The sequence below is a fragment of the Nicotiana tomentosiformis genome, chromosome 8, assembly GCF_000390325.3.
Source record: "Nicotiana tomentosiformis chromosome 8, ASM39032v3, whole genome shotgun sequence".
Taxonomy (NCBI): domain Eukaryota; kingdom Viridiplantae; phylum Streptophyta; class Magnoliopsida; order Solanales; family Solanaceae; genus Nicotiana; species Nicotiana tomentosiformis.
Window position 1 is genome coordinate 141694995 of NC_090819.1, and position 19644 is coordinate 141714638.

At 34.7% G+C, this 19644-nt stretch overlaps 1 pseudogene; it reads right to left on the bottom strand.

Annotated features, from left to right (window-relative positions):
- Window positions 1–691: 691 nt before the first annotated feature.
- LOC104111251 (GDSL esterase/lipase At5g08460-like) lies at window positions 692–17515 on the bottom strand (annotated as a pseudogene).
- Window positions 17516–19644: the final 2129 nt, after the last annotated feature.

Here is a 19644-nt window from a genome sequence, read left to right on the forward strand (position 1 = left end):
AAATTCAAATTTAAAATTTTAAACTTCAAAGTTTAATTATAAGCGTTAAAAGTTTGCAAACACTTAAGTATCAATAACATTGAATAAGAAAAACAAAATTTACTTTAAAAAAAAAAAAATCCATGGCCCGCTAACAACCCGCTAAGCCCGAACCCGGACGAAAAAAAACCCCCGAAAAAGTACAGCCCACAACGTTAAACGGACGGGCTGATTTTTTTTTGTGTCCAGCCCGCCCATTAAACACCCATAATTCAAAGGCAGTCTAAGCTAATAAAGTATTAGGCTTTGGGTAGTAAGAGTTTCCAGCTGGACAAGTAGCCTAATTTGCAGGTAGGGTGAGCTAATCTCTGCTCTATGTAGGTGTGTTTATTTGCATTAGTTTTGTGCAAAGAATTCAGAGAACAAGTGCTTGATGGAATCACATGCCTACTACTATTGCAGAGTTTATTTTAGTTTTGTTATCATAAATTCTAAACTAATAGTTCAAACTTCAAAGTTTCAAAATGTTATCCTACTAGCAATCTCCATTTTGAGAATTCAGTGAGTTTCTGAATAATTCTCAGCTGAAATAGTTTAGACCAAGCTATAACTTTTCAACAATTTTGTTTCCTTCCTCTTGGTGATTTATAGGTTGTCAAACGAGAGGGTTGATTCATCTTTTTATATGTTTGCACCTATTGGTTTATAGGCCTTATTCCCAGGTAAGTAGAGAAACTTGAATGAACTGCCAGAACGAGTTTTGTCATTGCAGACATATCACAGCTGCATTTCCTAGTTTTTGTGCTGTAACTGGAAAGGAATACTGAAATTTACAAGGCTTTCCGCGTTATAATCGCAAAAATGCAACACATAAAGAATGCTATATCAACTATACAGTGCTAATAGGCACAGAGCGAGAATGTGTATAGGTCCAATTATCTGGTGCTTGGAGCTAACGTGTCCTGCAACTTCATTGGGTAGCACATAGGTGTGTGTAAGCCGGACCATACATTGTCAGTAAGGATCGCGTTCACAGCATCAGTCGAGGTGAAATTGATCCCACCAGATATGATTTGAGGCGTTACTGCACGCCATTTCAGGGGAAATGCACAAGATCCAGCCTTTGTATTTGCCTAAACCACAGCAAGCCTCGTCTGTCACATTGAAACCTATAGTGAAAAATGCAAAAAAAATTAGATTGCATACATCTAACTGCGAAGCGTCCTGTCAAATGACTCAATACAGATTATAGAGACCGCTCACCATAACGGTCATGATTCTGAATGATGTCCATTGACCCCTCAAATGCATCACAGAATATGACAGTGGCACCAACAAGTTCCTCATTAAGTTCAGCGATGATATATCTAACAGCAAAGTTGAACTCGAGTATCATGTCGTTTATGGTTTCCACACACTGCCCGTTCTTGCTATGGTATAGCCATAGGTAATAAGGAGCACAACCTATTGGAGCCAGTCCCATTACAACCACTTTTCTCACATTCGCATTGTACAAGTTCTGTGCCCCCAGTATATATATACATCAGATAAATTTATGAAGAAAAACTTCGAAAAGTATTGCTGACATATAATAGCAGAATCAAATATCAAAGAACCATTTTCAAAATAATCTTGGAAACAATGTAAAGTCATAGGGGAAACTGAAGCATGTAATGTATGAGAGGGAGCAGAACAACGAGCGCAAATAGAGTAATTTGTTGAAAGAAAATGTGAATGGCTTAAGTGACATTAAAAGTAGAGAAAACCATACTCTTCTTCTAATTTTACTAAATCAAGTACTGATTTTCCCTGTCCCTAAATATGTCAATGTGCAGCTTTCTTGGTCATATAGGTGTGTCTTACAATCTGTGCTAGATAGAGAGACATTATTTAACTTAGAACTCTAAGAATAAACTATTGTGTATAACTGCAAAATTTAATGTATTCAAAAGGAAACTGTCGACGATATAATATGATCACAGAAGACAATAAAAGAAGGTGTTAAGATCATATATAACACTGCACCTTAATTTCCTGCTTCATTGTATGTGCCAAAAACTGGTTGAAGCTCCAGGGTAAGTAAACAGATTGAACATCATATACATTCCGGAGATAGTAAAGAATGTAGTCGTTGGCCCCGATTGAAATGTAGAACACAGAAGTTGACATCAGATCAGCTGTTGTTTCCTCACCAATAGTCATTATAAACTGCTGAATAGCGTTCAGTGGCCTGCTCTATTTGCTGTGCAAGTGAGATATGCTGACCCTGCACAAATATTACTCATCTAGTTTAAATACTAATCTAAGCATTAAAATCAACAACTCACCATAAAATTGATCATAGTTACAGTGTATATGATTATTAAAACAGAAAGTATATATAATGAAAATGTACCAATTCAGAGCCGCTTGAGAAAATAATGCCAGCACCAGCAGAAGCATAATTAACAACAAGAATCATGTCTTCAATTGAACCAGCCTGCCCTAGATAACTTGGCACAAATGGTAATCCAAGACGCAATGCTGATATAATCAAATCAACAAAAATGGAAAAATTAGCAGTCTTAACCCAAAATTTCTTCAAAAAGATCAAGAATGTATCACTGAGACACCTTAGAAAAATTACAAACCAAGACTTTCCATAAACCATTTAATCAGGCAAGAAATTAACAGAAAAAGAACCATAAACCATTTAATTGAAAGTCCAATCATTTCCCTCACTGACAGTTAATCAAAAACACATCAATCTCAAATCTCACTAACCCAATTGAAAAACTCTCAACCTTTTCACAAAATCTTACTAACCCAATAGAAACATTCTCAACTTTTCAAGAAATCCCACTAACCCAATTGAAAAGAATCTCAACAAGTTTTATACAAAGAAAAAAGTACCAAGAAATTGAAAAATAAAATTACCAAGATAATCGACAGGAATTCTTCCACTGCAGAAGCGTCCAGTAGGTTGATGTGTATCAGAATCACGTCCATAATGAAGCCTATCAGCACGAGCAAAAGTTCCAAGAAAATTGTTGGTACCACAATCAACTGACGAATCACCAATTACGAACAAAGCAGGAACAAGAAATTCCTTAGTAGGAGAAAAAATTGGAGCTGGAGAGATAGAAAAAGAGGGCGAAAATGGTGGCCAAAAATCAAAAACAGAATCATGGGTTATGAGAGCTATGTTTTTTGGGTATACGAAAGAAATGGAGATGAACAGAATCTTGATTGCAGAGAAACCCATGAGCATTTCAATGCCCAGAAAAAGTTTTGTGCGCGGCTTTGTCACCTTGGGTAGGGAAATAATTCCCACAGGCTGCACAGAGGTTATCCGGGACTGTTGCAATTTAAGTGTGGATTGCCTCGTAATGCAGTTTAAGTTTTTACAGTGACGTAAACGTCCTATTACATTTGGGAACATCGCATTTGATGTTATCCAAAGCAGGAGCATCCCTAAGCATCTCTCTTTTTTTTCTCTCAGTAAGATCTTCATAATGATGAGGAGTTGTTTTTCCCATATGCTGAGTTATGGCAGCGGCGAGAGGTGAAGTTATAGCGGCGGCGTGAGATGAAGTTACAGGCGAACGGCGAAAGAGCAAATTAAAAAATTGAAGTAACAGAGATACTAGTGATATTCTATCTATTTATATATATAATATGACTTAAAAGTTATTTTAAATTAAAAATCACTTAAAATAAGTTTATCCAAACGGGCATAAGGCTCAACATCACTTGTAAATTGAATGCTATGTCAATCTCTGTTGGGCCATCTCTACAGAGATATACCTGTTGGACTCTGTGCGAACTGACCCAACTACCGTATGCTGCCCAAATATTCAGAAATAGCCACTTTTCAGATCTAGCTCTTGTAATTGAAAGGTAGCAACTACAATGGATTTTAAATTCCATATGTGAAACTCCAAGACATTATTATGGAGTTTCACCTTTAAAATTTGAAATTTCATAATAGTGGCTATATTTTAATTACAGGACTAAAAAATAGCTAACCTGCACTATTATTACCTCCAACATGTTTTCCTTTCAGGTGCTTATTGGTGCAATTCTAACCAGGGACTTGTAGGTTAAAAGCATTTCAAAATTTTAAGATAAGAAATTATTTACTTAAATGAAAGGGTTTAACTTATTTATAATTTGATATACAATTTACAATTATATACAAATTAATATTAAATGAGTATCCCTAGATTGTAGTCTTTACTGTGGTGACCGAGTTCATACACTTCAACCAATTGCCCATTAATCTCTCTCTTCGTCTCTCTCTCTCTCTCTCTCTCTCTCTCTCTGTGTGAGTGTGTGCGCGCGTTCTTTCCTCTGCCTATTTCTTCTTTATTTGATATTCTCTGCTTCTCTATTTTTCTTATCTTTTTCTCATCTCCTTTCTCTCCTTTTTCTTCAGGGATTCAATAATGGATTTCACGTCGCTGCTTATCACCAGCAAACCAGTTACTGTCTGTGAGCCATTAACAGACATTAAAAAACTTGGAAGTTTTGAATTTAAATTTGGTTTTTTTTTTTGAAATTATTATTTATTTGGATTGGATATTATTGCAAATGATTGAGAGTATCCTTTGGAATTTATATCTCAATTATGAGGGTATTTGGTGAAGGATAGAGTTAATTTTGGTTCGACTTTCAGATTGAAACTCGAGAGGAAGGTTGTATTTCCAAGATTGTATTAAAATTGTATGAAATTTGCATAAAAATTGTATTTAAGTTGTATTATGTTGTTGTATTTTTTGTATGAATGTTGCATTAAAGTTATAAATAAATTGTATATTATATGAATCGTTATATGAAATTAATATTAAGTTATAAATACTTTCTTTTACATAAATTTGTATATATGTATCAAAATTGTATTAAAGTTCTATTATGTTATATGATAATTGTATTTCAGTTGTATTATGTTTTAGTTGTATTTCAGATACGAGATAGATCTTCCAAAGAACAAGATCTTTTTCGAATAAGCAAATTCATTTGGGACTCTGCATGTCCACTCTTTTTCCTATTCAAAGATCAGACCCTTGGCTTTGTGTTTTCACATCAAGGGTTATTTGCATATGTAGAGATATCAAAGGGGCTTCTTACTTCCTAAACAAATTCTCATATATATATATATATAAATTCTGCTTTATCAAAAATACACGGATTATCCGATTGAAAATGATAACAAAATGCATAAGTCATTAGAAGGAGTTCTAAAAATTATACATATGGTATACCACCTAATTACCGTATTTCCTTCATTAGGAAGAAAGAAAAATTAGTATGAATGTTGTATGAAAGTTATAACTAATCTGTATATTGTATGAATTTTATATTTAAGTTATATATTACTCCCTCCGGTCCATAATAATTGATTTATTGGTTGTTTTCACATAGATCAAGAAATTCACCTTTTTACATTAATTAATAATAAAATTGACCGTATTAACCTTTATTATCTCTTCACATTTTATTTTATTTTATTTTATATTTGACATAATGTCATTTTAGGATTTGGGATGTGATTATTATCAACTCCCACTAAACATTGAATGAAGCAACTGGCAGACGAAGCAACCGGCAGAATATTGAAAACTTTGTGAGCCAGGAACACTATTTACTCCTAACACATACTCAACACTATTTACTCCAAAGACAATGTAGGAAAAAAATAATTAATTCATTCTTAAAATCTGAAAAAATCAGATATTTTGGACGATAAAAAAAGATCAAAAAATCACTTATTGTGAACCGGAGAGAGTATTATAAATGTATTAAATTTATATTACAATAATAGCAACTCATAGTCGGAAGTAGCGAGAAAGAGAAAAATGATGAGCCGGGACGTGCTTCTGAGGCGCGCCAGGAAAATTATGTCAATGATGCTCATGGTATTAGAATGCTTTGGATGTTATGTCTGCTTGCACTCAATTCATGTTGTTTTTCATTTAATTTCATTCTGTGGAGACCTTAAACCGCCATTGCGAATTATAGTTAGTGCTGTAATTTGTTTAGATTTGGAGGTCTAAAGCCCAAATTTCATTAATACTGTTGAATTTGTCTCCAAACTAGCACATTTATGCTATGCTACTAGAGATTCTGATGTTGATTAACAGAATAACATCGTGTGGCAAAATATTCTCTTTTTCTGGTGGCACTTGCATGTAAGTGCCAGTTTTCTGTGATTATGCTAAGGTGCTTGGTGTATTTTTTATCGTTACACTAATCAAATCATAAATCAATATGACAGGTGGAATGAGGTATCATTGCCTTTGGTTTGTAAGTTCCAGACTTCCAGTTATTAGGCAAAATACAATGTATAGGAGGGACGCGTCAGAAGAGAGGGAGGGAGGTTGTTGAAGATTAGGGAGAGAAGAGAAAAAAGAAAAAGAGTCTTCACTGAATCCTTTAATTGAAGACGCTAATTATGATTTGAGAATCTTTAAGGGGGAATATATACAAATTTTTAAAGAAAACTCAGTTAGCTTTAAATAGAAAACTTTAATTAAAGCGGATAAATAAGTTTGTATTACAGTACTTTAAAATAAACCAAGCCTATCGGCAAAACCTTTAATGGACTTATGCACGTAACGGATCTTAATCCTTGGGCCAGGACTATGTTACTGGACTATCCATCGTACTGGGCCTAGAAATGTGTTTATGTGCAGAAAATAATTTTCAAAACGGAAAAGGTCCAAATATACCCTTGTACTATACGAAATTGAGCACATTTGTCCTTCGTTAATACTTTAGCTTAAATATGCTCTTACTGTCACATAGTTGGTTTATATATGCCCTTAGAGTTACACAGTTGGCCCATATATGCCCTTTTCGAAACAGAATCCACCCAAACTAATTAGCTCTTTCGTTAATTGTATTACAAACACTATTTCCTTTTTATTAGTACTTTTTTTTACCTATCTCTTTTATTTCTTCTTTTCTTCTCTTTTTTTTTTCTTTCACCCTTATCCGATTTCCCCCCATTACTGATGTGTTCTCCATTTTTGTCACCAATTTCACTTGACAAAACTCATAAATTCCAATTACTAAGAAAATTCTCGCATAAGAATATTTTAATAGATCATATGTTTGTCAATTTTTTTAATTTTTACTGAGCATATATTTAGTTCTAAAAAATTTAACAAAGTAAGATTGAAATAATATTTATGTAAAAAAAAATCCGAAAAATCCAACAAACCCGAACAATCCAAACTGATATAATTAGTTTGGTTTGGTTTTGATAAAAACTGAACCAACCCGTTCTATGTACACCCCTAATTTACATAGTTAATAAAAAAATATAAAATGTCCAGCTGAAAAAAGACTAACAACTCAAATTTATAATACTATAACTTGAACTCTAGGCTTTTAATCATTAAATTATCTTTCTGGTAACAATTTAAATATTTTGGTCTTTTGAGTATTGTTAAAGGTTGAGATGTTTTTATTATTTTAAAGTTTAAACCATAATTTTTGGAACAATTTAATTTCGTTTATTTAGAGGGCTAGTGAAATTGGAACTTGATTACCTTATGAGAGAATTTTCTTAGTAATTGGAATTCATGAGTTTTGTCAAGTGAAATTAGTAACGAAAATGGAGAAGATGTCAGTAATGGAGGAAACGGATAAGGGAGAAAGAAAAAGGGAAGAAAAGAAAAAAGAAGAAAGAAAAGAGGAAGGTAAAGAAAAAAATACTAATAAAAAGAAAATAGTGTTTGTAATACACTTTAATACAATTAATGAAAGAGTTAATTAGTTTGGGTGAATTCCGTTTCGAAAATGGCATATATGGGCCAACTGTGTAATACTGGCGAACCCAGAATTTGGTGCAAGCAGGTTCAATTTTACAAGTACATAACTTTAGTCGTAAAATAGTAGTTGTCAAGTGGGTTCAAATAAAGTATTTATACAAAATTTATACAGTTTTAATTCTAATTTATACATATAACAGTATTATTTTTTGGCGAAGCGGGTCCAGTTAAACCCGTTAGCCACCACCTGGGTCCGCCACTGCTGTGTAACTCTAAGGGCATATATGGACCAACTATGTGACGGTAAGGGCATATTTGAGCTAAAGTATTAACGAATGACAAATATGCTTAATTTCGTATAGTACAAGAGCATATTTGGACCTTTGCCATTTTCAAAATAAAGTTCATAATATAAGTTATAATTAGGGAAAATCCAAATCATGTTTATCTTTATACAACTAACCTCCCTAGTGGTTTGAGATATTACACTTGTATTCCTTTTTTAGAATTTTTTGTAACAAAACATTGTTATATTTCCAAAATGTCATTTTCTATTGCAATTATTGATACTATGTTTTTTCCTAGCAGAATACCACTTGGATCAGGATATGGCCAGCCACATGTGCAGTATGAACCTTTGCAATTGTGGTTAGATGAATTCCCCGTGTTTTCAACATCTTCGCTAGCATCACGCTTCATCAGCAGCCTAAGATCATTAACATAATCATTAATCAATTATATAAAGGAAAATTCAAGTCTTAGATTAGTAATACCTTAGAGAAATGCGAAGCCAAACACATGCCTCTCCAAAGCGAAGCCACAATCTAAAGATAACAGTAGTAATCTCAACACAATTTTCCTTACTAGAACATATGAATCTAAGGTCTCAAAAAGTACGAAAGCATTTGACCATCATAAAGTATATACGATATATTTATCAACTCTATTTCCCATGCAAAAGAAGCTATCCAGCTAGCACTGAAAGGATCAATTCCGAAACATCATGCTTGTCATGAGCCTAAATCAGGAAAACACTTTCAGCTGTAAAATGAGACTAGCAGATCTGTAAGGTTTGGAGCTAGTTAGAAGTTAGGTTTTTGTAATTCAACAATTCCCTCCTTAGCTTCTTAGGCAATTCCATTCTTCTCCCTGTAAATTCATTTGATCATATCAATGCTAATACTATGTGCTCTATTCAAACCATTGATTGAATTAATCTGATCAGCCATATGCTCAAATTTCACTAATTATAAGTGGTTTTTTTTTCGGGTGTGTGTGCTGGCACTAGAGGTTATAGGTCACTAACCAGAACTCATTTTTGATAACCGAGAAGTCCCCGAGGCAGGTGGCATACGGTTTGAAACGGTGAATAATAGGCCTCCCGCTCTATTCTTCTCCGCTTAAATACAGGGCTTTGCATGCGAAGGAGTTCTAACTTATGATATGCGCCTAACCCATATATCACAAGTTGGGCTCTTACCACTAGACAAAGCTTTGATCCCTAGGTATCTTCTTCAACTCAAAAACAAAATCTCTAAACCCAAATCCCAAAGAAACTCCATTGTCCTCTTTAAAAGTCAATATCCATAACTTATTATATTTCGTGTACTTCTGAAAATCCAAAAATCTCATCTAGAGCAAATCCTCAATGTTCTTAGATAAATCAGTTAAAGATGTCCTTGAAATAGACATCCTTAGACTTCACTAAACTTCCCACATCACTTTCATTCTTCACCAGCTTTGACATTCAACATTTTCAATATCTCAAAGACGCCACTGTTTAAGCCTTTCTTGCCAAGTTCTTTTTCCTTCAGAGCGTAAAGTTATTTTTCCCAATGAGGTATTTGAGTTCCACCTTGCTAGGGTTTTCTTTCAAAAACCTTGTCACAAAGTCTTCATTCCCAACATTGTTGCTTCAGCATGTCCAGAGGACACTGAATTTGATCTCCATTTGCCAAGAATAGCATATGGATAATGGTACAAAGAGATCCTTTTCTGATATTTAAAGGAAACTTGAAACAACATCAAATTACTCCATGCAAGCATTATTTGCAACTTTTAATTACTTAGCTTAATCCCTCTGTCATGCGGTTACATGTTTCAATTCCCCCTATATCCCTAAGTTCTTCCTAACATTATTTAGCTCAATCGTTAGAGAAATGTCTGCTTTTAGAGAGCAGCATTACTTTTCAAAGTTTTTTTCAGTAGTTTATGTTGGAAATATAATTTTGAATTCTTCAGAATCTGTGTTGGGTAATGTGGATAATTTTCTCGCTTTACCCTTTTGTATGCTCTAGATGGATAAATTTAAAAGAAAATCTAGAATAGTTTTCTGCAATTGCTAGGTGATAAAATTTATCTAGAAATAGTTCTAGACTTCTCCTCTAGCACTATAAATAGCTCCCTTTGTGATCTGGTAATGTAGGAGTGGAGTTTCAATACATTCTGAAACGTGCTTAACGTCTATATCCTTATTCCGTCCTCTATATGTCTTATGATATTATGTAAGGCCAACTTTATATTCCAACAGTTTATGGGATGTATACTGTTGGCACATAACTTGTATAGACCCAAGATCTTGAATAAGCAGTTGTGATGGGAGTCATAGGACTAGCTCCAATAGGCTGTGCTCCTCCTACCTATGCCTACCTTACTACTCATGGCTATGCCACAGCCGAGGCCAGGCATGCATGGATACCGTAAATGGCATAATACTAGGATACAACTTTTCCAAGAGATGGTTACAGAACTTTATGAAGATGTGGTGGCTGCAACTGCCATCTTCTTATGCATTTGCAAGCTCAATGTGCATCATTCCAAATTGTGAGCAATCCATAGGATATTCTTTTGATGGAGTGCATCATATATAGTGGAACTCAAACCCACCATTTCTTTACCATTTCAATTTAGGTTTCGGCGTCAAAGAAGACACTGTGGTTTAGGCAAACACAAAGGCTGTATTATCAATTATGCGCATTTTCCCGGGAGGGGCATGCCGAGATGCCTCTAACGAAATCTGGTGAGCCCAATTTCCCAATCAATGATGTGATTAATGCATCCCCACATGATGATTTCTGGTCCAGCCTACACACAACTGTTGGGCTACCCGTGAGGACCTAGGCATCTCATTGCATGCAAATTAGCATTGTAATTCCTGAAGATATGATCACCGCATAACTTGTTTAGATTTTTTAATTATGTTTTAGGTAACATTTCTGTATTTTCCATTTTTGTTATTGCAGAGAAATGATGAGCAGGTTACTGGATTCATATTCACTGCAATTGTGTACCATTGTATTCACATTTTAACAAAAGAATTTGCAAATTTCATCATCATTTCATGTTTTGACACAAAGCTAGGAAATATGGCTGTCATATCTCTGCATAATATCATAACTCGTCATGTCAATTCATTACAGTCATTAGAAGATTGGTATGATTCAGCTTGAATAACCTGGGAATGAGGATTTTTTTTTAGATAAGCAAAATACCTGGTAATATAGCCTATTAACCAATAGGTGCAAAGCTTACACACAAAAAAAGAATTATGCCGAACTTCGTTTCCATTTTGATCAGTGTTAATAGCTAAATATTAATCATAATTTTCCTTTCTTGTAAAGCTAGTCAAAGTCATCTATGCTGATATGGGGTCTTTGAAAAATCTATAAGACCAATGAATACATTTCATTGAAGTCCAAAAGTTTCAACATATCAGTCCGTCTTTGCTATGCAAGTGCCTTGACATGGTGCAACCAAATAACAGGACTCTATGGTAATCTAGTAATATAGAAAGCAATGTAATAGAATTCGAGAATTATTTTATAATGGAATTGCAGTGTTCTTTAGTAGAGATGGATTCCTAACTACAAAATTCTTCCATTATTGCGTATGTATCTTGTTTTTTTAAAAGTCACTCTTGTGTATCTATCTTTAGATCTCATTTAGAATTGCCTCCTCAAAATATATTTATAGCCAAGATATAAATTAGGGTTAAGTATGACAGTTAACTAACTTAAACTATAGAATTACCATATTGTAGTCTAGAAAGCTTAATTGAATGAGAGTACCTTGTTGATAAAAATTTCTCCTATATCATCAGAAAGCACTGAGTCTAACTCGGATACTGGTGCCACAATCATCTCCCTCACCTGAAATCAAAAGGAAAAGAAGCAAGGTTTATTTAGCTATCATTAGATGTCATAATATTTTACTTCTTGTTCAGTGGAGCCCGTTCCCATTTGTCATGTAGTTTAATTGCAAATGAAGCATCAGAAAGAAAATGTTCGATGAAGTACTTCCTAAGGAAAGATAAGTGTGTCATAAATATAACACCAAGGAGGTGCTGTCAAAAGTATTTACATATCAACCGAGAAACGAGATTACACCTCAACTCAAAATATAAGAACTATTGCTAGTATGGCTGAATTGAATACAAAGGATAGAGGAGGATGGATGAGAAGCTTAAACCAGAAAAGGGGGATGAGAGGACACAAAATTCTTCTTCACACTACGCATGTCGTTCCTTGCTAACTCCTAACCCCTTTTTAACCGGTTCCCAATTTGCACCATTGATTTCTTTTCCAAGCCCACTAGCCTGGGTCCCAGATTAACCTGTGAAGACCTCCTGGCCCTGTTGCTTGTTCTCAGGCCAATAGCTATTTGTGTTACATCCTTGTTGGTATCCCATATTGGACTAGGGCTGATTCACAACAGATTCTATGAGATCTATAGCTGCTTCAGCATCATTGACAAGTCTTACTTATACCAACTAAAAATAAAGTAAGCAATTCATTTGATCTTCTAAAAAGGAATTTTCTGTCTTCGAAGCATCTATAATTTCTATCCCTTCAGACTATCCACCATATACGTGCAGGAACAGTGTGCTCCACTTTTTTTGGTTGTCCTCCCTCTAATGTTCCAGCATTTCAGCAGCTCACACATATCCTTTGGGATAATCCATTTAAGTCCCTCCATATTAAGAAACCATTGTCATAGCTGAGCGGTAATATGGCAATGCAAAAATATGTGATTAATAGCCTGTTTGGTCAAGCTTCTTTTTGGGCCAAAAGTATTTGTTTTTTTTTTTGCCAAAAGCACTTTTGGCCAAAAATTGAGGTGTTTAGCCAAGCTTTTGGAAGGAAAAAAAGTTTTTGAGGAGAAGCAGAAGCGGTTTTTGAGAAGCAGAAAAAAGTAGCTTCTCTCCGAAAGCACTTTTCTGATAAGCACTTTTGAGAAAAATACACTTAGAAGCAGTTTTCAAAAGCTTGGCCAAATACTAATTACTGCTCAAAAGTGTTTTTCAAATTAATTAGCCAAACACAAACTGCTTCTCACCAAAAGCACTTTTTTAAAAAGTACTTTTGAGAAAAGTACTTCTCAAAATAAGCTGATTTTAGAAGCTTGGCCAAACAGGCTATAACACCGTATGGCTTGCCTCTACATAAACAGCTTTTCAAACATAATTGAAAGTTGTGTTAAACACGCCTTTGAGTTACCAACCAACAGAAACATGCCACCTTATAAGGAGCATTTGATTCCATCAAGCACTTGTTCTCTGAATTCTTTGCACAAAACTAATGCAAATAAACACGCCTACATAGAGGAGAGATTCTCACCCTACCTGCAAATTAGGCTACTTGCTAACAATCCAAGCTGGAAACTCTTACTACCCAAAGCCTAATACTTTGTTAGCTTAGACTGCCTTTGAATACATTCCTTGTTTTACTCGATGAGAGAACCAAAATTTCCCACCAATTGCTTGTTGGGCAGATGAACATTGTGGCCTCTCTTAAAGGTCTTGACATTTTCTTTGAAGAATCTCACTCATCTAATATGCAATATCATTTTTTTAGACGCTAGTGTCTAGGCCAGCTTGTTCGCACCTCGACTATTCCATCGGGTACCTGCTACTGCTACCGCCCACCAGCACGGTAACTCTTCCCACCAAGGCTTAGAAAGATGGAACGAAATCACCTAGTGTTTTTGCCTCAACTAAGATTTGTAACTGTTCTTATGGCTCTACTCTCATTTCAATGAACACTAGGTCACACCCTTGGGTGCATCTAATACACACTATCATTTGATAAACTGAAAAGAGATGTCGAATAGTTAGGAGAGGAAGAGATGGAGGTGTTTTTAAGATAATTTAAGAAGTGACTTTTTTTTAATATAGCACATACATGAGAAATAAGTAAAAGAAACGGAAGCTAGAATCTGAGAAATTAAGGATAATCATATACACGAAACCTTAATATAATTTTTCTTTAATAACATACTAGACATTGATAAGAGAATGTGTGCTTTTCTTTTTCTTTAAATAGCTTTTGTGAAATTCACAAGTAGTTGAATTGCCACCTTTTTCTAGTTATATGCATGGATACTTCTGCTTAAATTCATTAAGGTGTCGTTTCGTTCAATTGTGGGATAGACAAGGATATTCATCCCATGGGATTAGCTATCCCACCTTCTCTATAAGATAGCTAATCCCACCATTTTGGTATAAAATTTATCCGGGATTAACTGATACCCATAACTAAACATAGGATAAATACAATCCCAAATTTTATTCCAACATTTAGTATCCTTATCTGGCAACCCAATGACCCCTAAAGGTATACACTGCACGTGGTGCCAGTTTTCCACCAAGTCAAATTAACTATCAGGTTTGTGATTACATTTGATGTATCCAGTGAAGATGAGACACCCTTATCTCTACCAGATATATCATTGCCAAGGAGCAACTTTGCTAAATTTTCCTTTGTCAACTGCAAATCTAAACGGGAAAAGAAGAACAATAGGTTATAGATAGAGAAGAACTGGAGAATGTTGTGTGTTTTTGATGTAAGATATAATGTGGAATCTCCTTCATGTATAAATAACTTAATTAATCTACATGAATTTACTTTGGAATACAAACAGGTGCCAGAAGTTGTAAAGTATGACTTTTAGGCTTTTCAAATGAAAGAATGAGAGTAAAAAAGAAGAAAAAAAGATAAATATGATTCTTAGTTTACAGATGTGTTGCATCACCTTACTTAAGACCAAAAATTATATAATATACTAGTAAATTTAAAGAGTTCGTTGAATATGAGTCGATTTTCCCATGTGCGACGCAAGTTATACTTGCAAATGATATAAATTCTGTACTGGAGTTCATTGATCCCGTGTGTAATTGAGGTAAAAAACCAGCCAATAAAGTCGCTAGACAATTCCTACTTGGTGTTGTTAAAAAGATTAGTTATCGAAAAGTTTCAGTTGGTTGTACCTCAATATAAAAGAATCAAAGCAACCAAGTCAATCAAATAAATGCGATAATGCAACAAAAGGCTAAACTGATAAAAAGCAAATATTAACATATAGTACGTAATTCTTATTGATCAGCTTTGCCAATGTAACAGATGCAAGTATAACGTCTTCTGATCTCGAGCACCATAACATCAGCATATGAAATTATCAAGCAAAATATTTTACAGGTATATTGGTAGACAATGGTCCTTCTTAAGTGGGATATATGTGTGTCCACAATAGCTGAAATTTACTAACTTGTTTACTATTGAACCTGGGATCAAACCTGCTTCAGCCTCCAACCTTTAGATAAGACACAAACAACTAAAATGACATGTTCGAAGGAGATAAATGTAGGGGGAATCAAATGAGAGAGTTAAAATTTGCAAACTAAATATTCCTTTTTTATTGTTGTTTTGCAAACTAAATATCATAAGCCTCAATAGTCTATTAAACACAACAACAATCCACCAACCAAGATTACAATGAAGGAGAATAAACAGATTAACTTAGCTTTAAACTGATAATACGGTAAAAATAATAATTTAAAACAAACAATAAGTTGCAATCACATTATTAGTGATGGCATAACCCAAGTTGGTGGGCAAATAAGGCTTATTGACAATCCAGGATAAAATGATTCAATTTTTCCATCTTCTAGATTGTAAGCCCCCATATCTCTTCCAGCCCCTCCTTCCACATTTCTAACATATTCTAACCAATCATCAGTAAAATATATGTGATTAGGTTTGATTCCTGAAAACTTAGAACAGTCCATGCAACTTGCTCCATTGCGGCCCAAAAGAATTGATGAATCTCCCAAGGTTTTAATATCCTCTTCTTTGAATTTACCTTTGGTTATATCTAGTTCAGATATTTTAAATTTAAAGCTCTTAAAAGTATCGTTTGGATCCTCATCTATGCTCTCGATTGCATATCGAGTAACAAGTAATAGTGCACCGGATAACTCAACTAGGTAGAACTGAACTGAAGGCAGTTTAAACATATCATCTTCAAGCTCAGCAAGCAAGCGTGTCTGTACACTTGGTTGCGTAATGTTAGGCCCTGCAATATCATAAGCCCATACTTCGCCACGGTAACTCACGGAATAAAATTGGCCCTTACAAAAAATCATATTGCAGACTCCACCATCAGTAACAACATCAATCTCCGTCCAATTAAGATCTCCGGGTCGCCAAAAAGCCAAACAAGAACCTCCTCCATAATAGTGCACCAACAGCGCATAATCTGATGCAAGAGATGGATTTGCAGATAAGATAGCTTTGTCTATGCAGTGCCAACGCTTTCCTTCACGTGGTCTTTCGAGATAATCGAGACCATGAAAAGACAGTAAGTCTTTTCGGGAGGGAAGCTGTATATTGATTCGAGATAAAGGATGCAACAAGTTCATCTCCCCCGTATTATTTGCCACGGTGCAAAGCCATCCCTCGGATGGTAAACACTCTCGTCCTCTAGCTTCCGGGAGAAATATGCGTGAAACTTTCTTCTTGGAAAGAGAGTAAAATTCTCGATAATCGTCATCTTTGGCACCCAACATAAGCAATGAGACTTGGGGCGAAAACACATCAAAGTTTTCCTTTGTAGCAGCAGTTCGCCACGAGGTACAAACAGTACCAAAAGCAATGAAATCTTCAATCACTTTAACACGCTTTGCAATATCAGTAATCAGATCGATGGGCAACTCTGCCCAGTTCGCCATAGTTTGAGGATGTGAGGCTTCTCTATTTCTAGGGCAAGGAAAAAGAACCGCTTCCATAGCAAGACAAATGAATCTAAGGACATATATATATATAGGCGAGCAAGCAAATTCCTATATTGACATGGATTTTGAATACTAATGACAAGCCCAGATTTTTTCTAATTTAGGAACTAGGAATTGGACTGGGCGTGCAAGTAAATTCCTATATTGACAAGGATTTTGCCGATGACAAGCCCAAAATATTCGGAACTAGTTGGATTTGGACTCGAATTGTACAACTAGTATGATAATCACTCAGACCTACTTTTTCTGCATTTTCTCAGAATCACATCAATAATCCTCCACTCTTTACATCAAGGGTTATATCCCTGGGGAAGAAGAGATGAAACAAATATATATTATAAAGTAAGACTTACCAACCCAGATTCGTATCATCTCCCGTTCGTCGCCGTCGATTATCCCGATTTGAAGCTTCCCAATCTTCGGCAACTAGAACCGCCGATGATAACAAACAACAGCTTCAATTTTTATACTTAGGTTTGTCGATTATTTTGATTCAGATATGTTAATACATGTTTGTTGAGGATTTGGTATTTGAAGGTAAGAATATTTGGGGGCTTTCAAAGCGAGATTCTGATTCAAGGAAAAATTAGAATTATCACATTGTGCGAATTTTCTAAATCAAAGAAGCATTGTCTGTCTGAGTTTCTAGATCATCACCAGTTACAAAGATGTTGTAACGATGTTGTATTTTACCAGTTACAAAGCATTATTTTCTAACGATGTTGTATTTTACAAAGATCATCACCCCCAAACTTTTGTATTTTACAAAAGAGCCCGCTATTTATTATTTTGTAACGATGTTATTTTGTCTTCTCGATCATCTAATAGTGTATCATGTAGTTCATTATAAAAATAATAATTTTGTATCAAATTTATTTCTGTTCAGAACTATGGTTTGCGATATTATAATTAATGTTATTGATAATGGTACTGTTGGGTATTTGTGATAGTTTTTAGATTTTGTGGGTATAAGTCATATTTCATGTTTTTCCAAATCAAACTTCACCCAAAATAGATGTCCAAACACATTTCATCTTCAAACCAAACTTCACTCAAATCAGATTTTTCATAATAAATTTGGGAATCTATGGCCAAACGCTAGCTTAGTTTGTGTTTGGCTAATCAATTTGAAAAGCACTTTTGAACAACAATTAATGTTTGGCAAAATTTTAAGAAACTGATTCCAAATGTATTTTTCTTAAAAGTGTTTTTCAAAAAGTCCTTTTAGGGAGAAGCTAAATATTGTTGCTTCTACTCAAAAGTATTTTTTTCCCTAGAAGATTGGCCAAACACCACAACTTTGAAAAAAAAAGTACTTTTGGCCTAGAGAAACTTGGCCAAATAGATTATAGCACTTACTATTGTTAATTACATTTGAATTTGCGGTTATCTTTCAATTACCGATCCGAAAAATGGCTAACTTGTGCAATTTTTACTTGAGACTCTGAATCGTGGCGCAAAGGTCTAACATGTGTTGAGACGGCTCACATAATTATCATTCGAATTGAGAAATGTATATTGTTAATTGCCTCCAAAACTAATAGCCGACAATGTATATTTTTTGTATATATGCGTATTATATACGGAAAATATACATACTTTATATAATTTTCGGATAGCAAATACATTAATTTTGACTGACCAACCAATTTTGTATTTTGCCTTACTTCACACAACCCAAACATGGTATATCTACTTGCATTCTAGCTCAGCCAGATAAGGAAAAGGGAAAACAAAAATCCAAAAAGATAAGCGTATTAGATTTCTTAGTTACATTCTTTTCGTTCATATTGATTTTATTTCTTTCAATGTGCAAACTTATGTAAGTTCACTGATTATTTAATGCTTTTTATTGTGATATATTTTATTGAACAAAGCTTAAGTTACATTACATTTTTCCACTGTTGTAGAACAGCATTGACGGAAATATGCAAGAAAACATGGTCCTAAATAGGGTGAAAAAGCTCCGTAGAGACGTTATATTTGTGAACTGAATACCAAGGAGGCATATTAAGTTAAAGACATAATATTTGTGAACTGAATATCATAGGCCTAAATCATTCGGATAAAATAAAGATAGAACTGATTAAAAACTTAGTAGGTGTTTGGACATAAAAATTATAATTTTGAAGAAAAGAAAAGGTAGTATTTGGAGTTAAGTTGAAATATAATATTTGAAATTTGAAATTATGTTTAAACATGTATTTTACTTTAAAAAATATTACAATTTTATGAGTGGGAAAACAGTTTTTTCTAAAAATATTGAAATTTGAAAAACTCGCTTTCGAAAAATATCCAAATACTTGCAAAATTTTATGGAGGGGTCGGGCCTATGTGAAAGGCGTGGGCTATAACACACGGGAATCAGGCGGAATTCTAGTTTTACGGCCCTAAAACGACAAAAAATAAGGAACGGTCATGGCAGGGCGGTGACTATTGTTTCTTAGATCGTTTTTGATGATCTGAAAAAATATTTAGGCGATCCGGGTCCGAAGGCCCAGCCCAATGTGGAAGGCGTGGGCTATAGCACATGAAAATTAAAGAATAGAGCGAAATTTCAGTTTTATGGCCGTAAAATGCCAAAATAACGAGGAACGGTCGTGGCGGGGCAGTGAATATTATTTCTTAGGTCATATTTATGGTTCAAAAAACAATGTAGGCGATCCGAATCAGGGGGCTCGGGCCCATACGAAAGGCGTGGGTTATAGTACACGAAAATCTAGATTTCGGGCGGAATTCCAGATTTATGACCCTAAAATGCCAAAAAACGAAGAACGATCATGGCTGGGCAGTGACTATTGTTCCTTTGGTCATTTTTGATGGCCCGAATTTTTTTTTAGG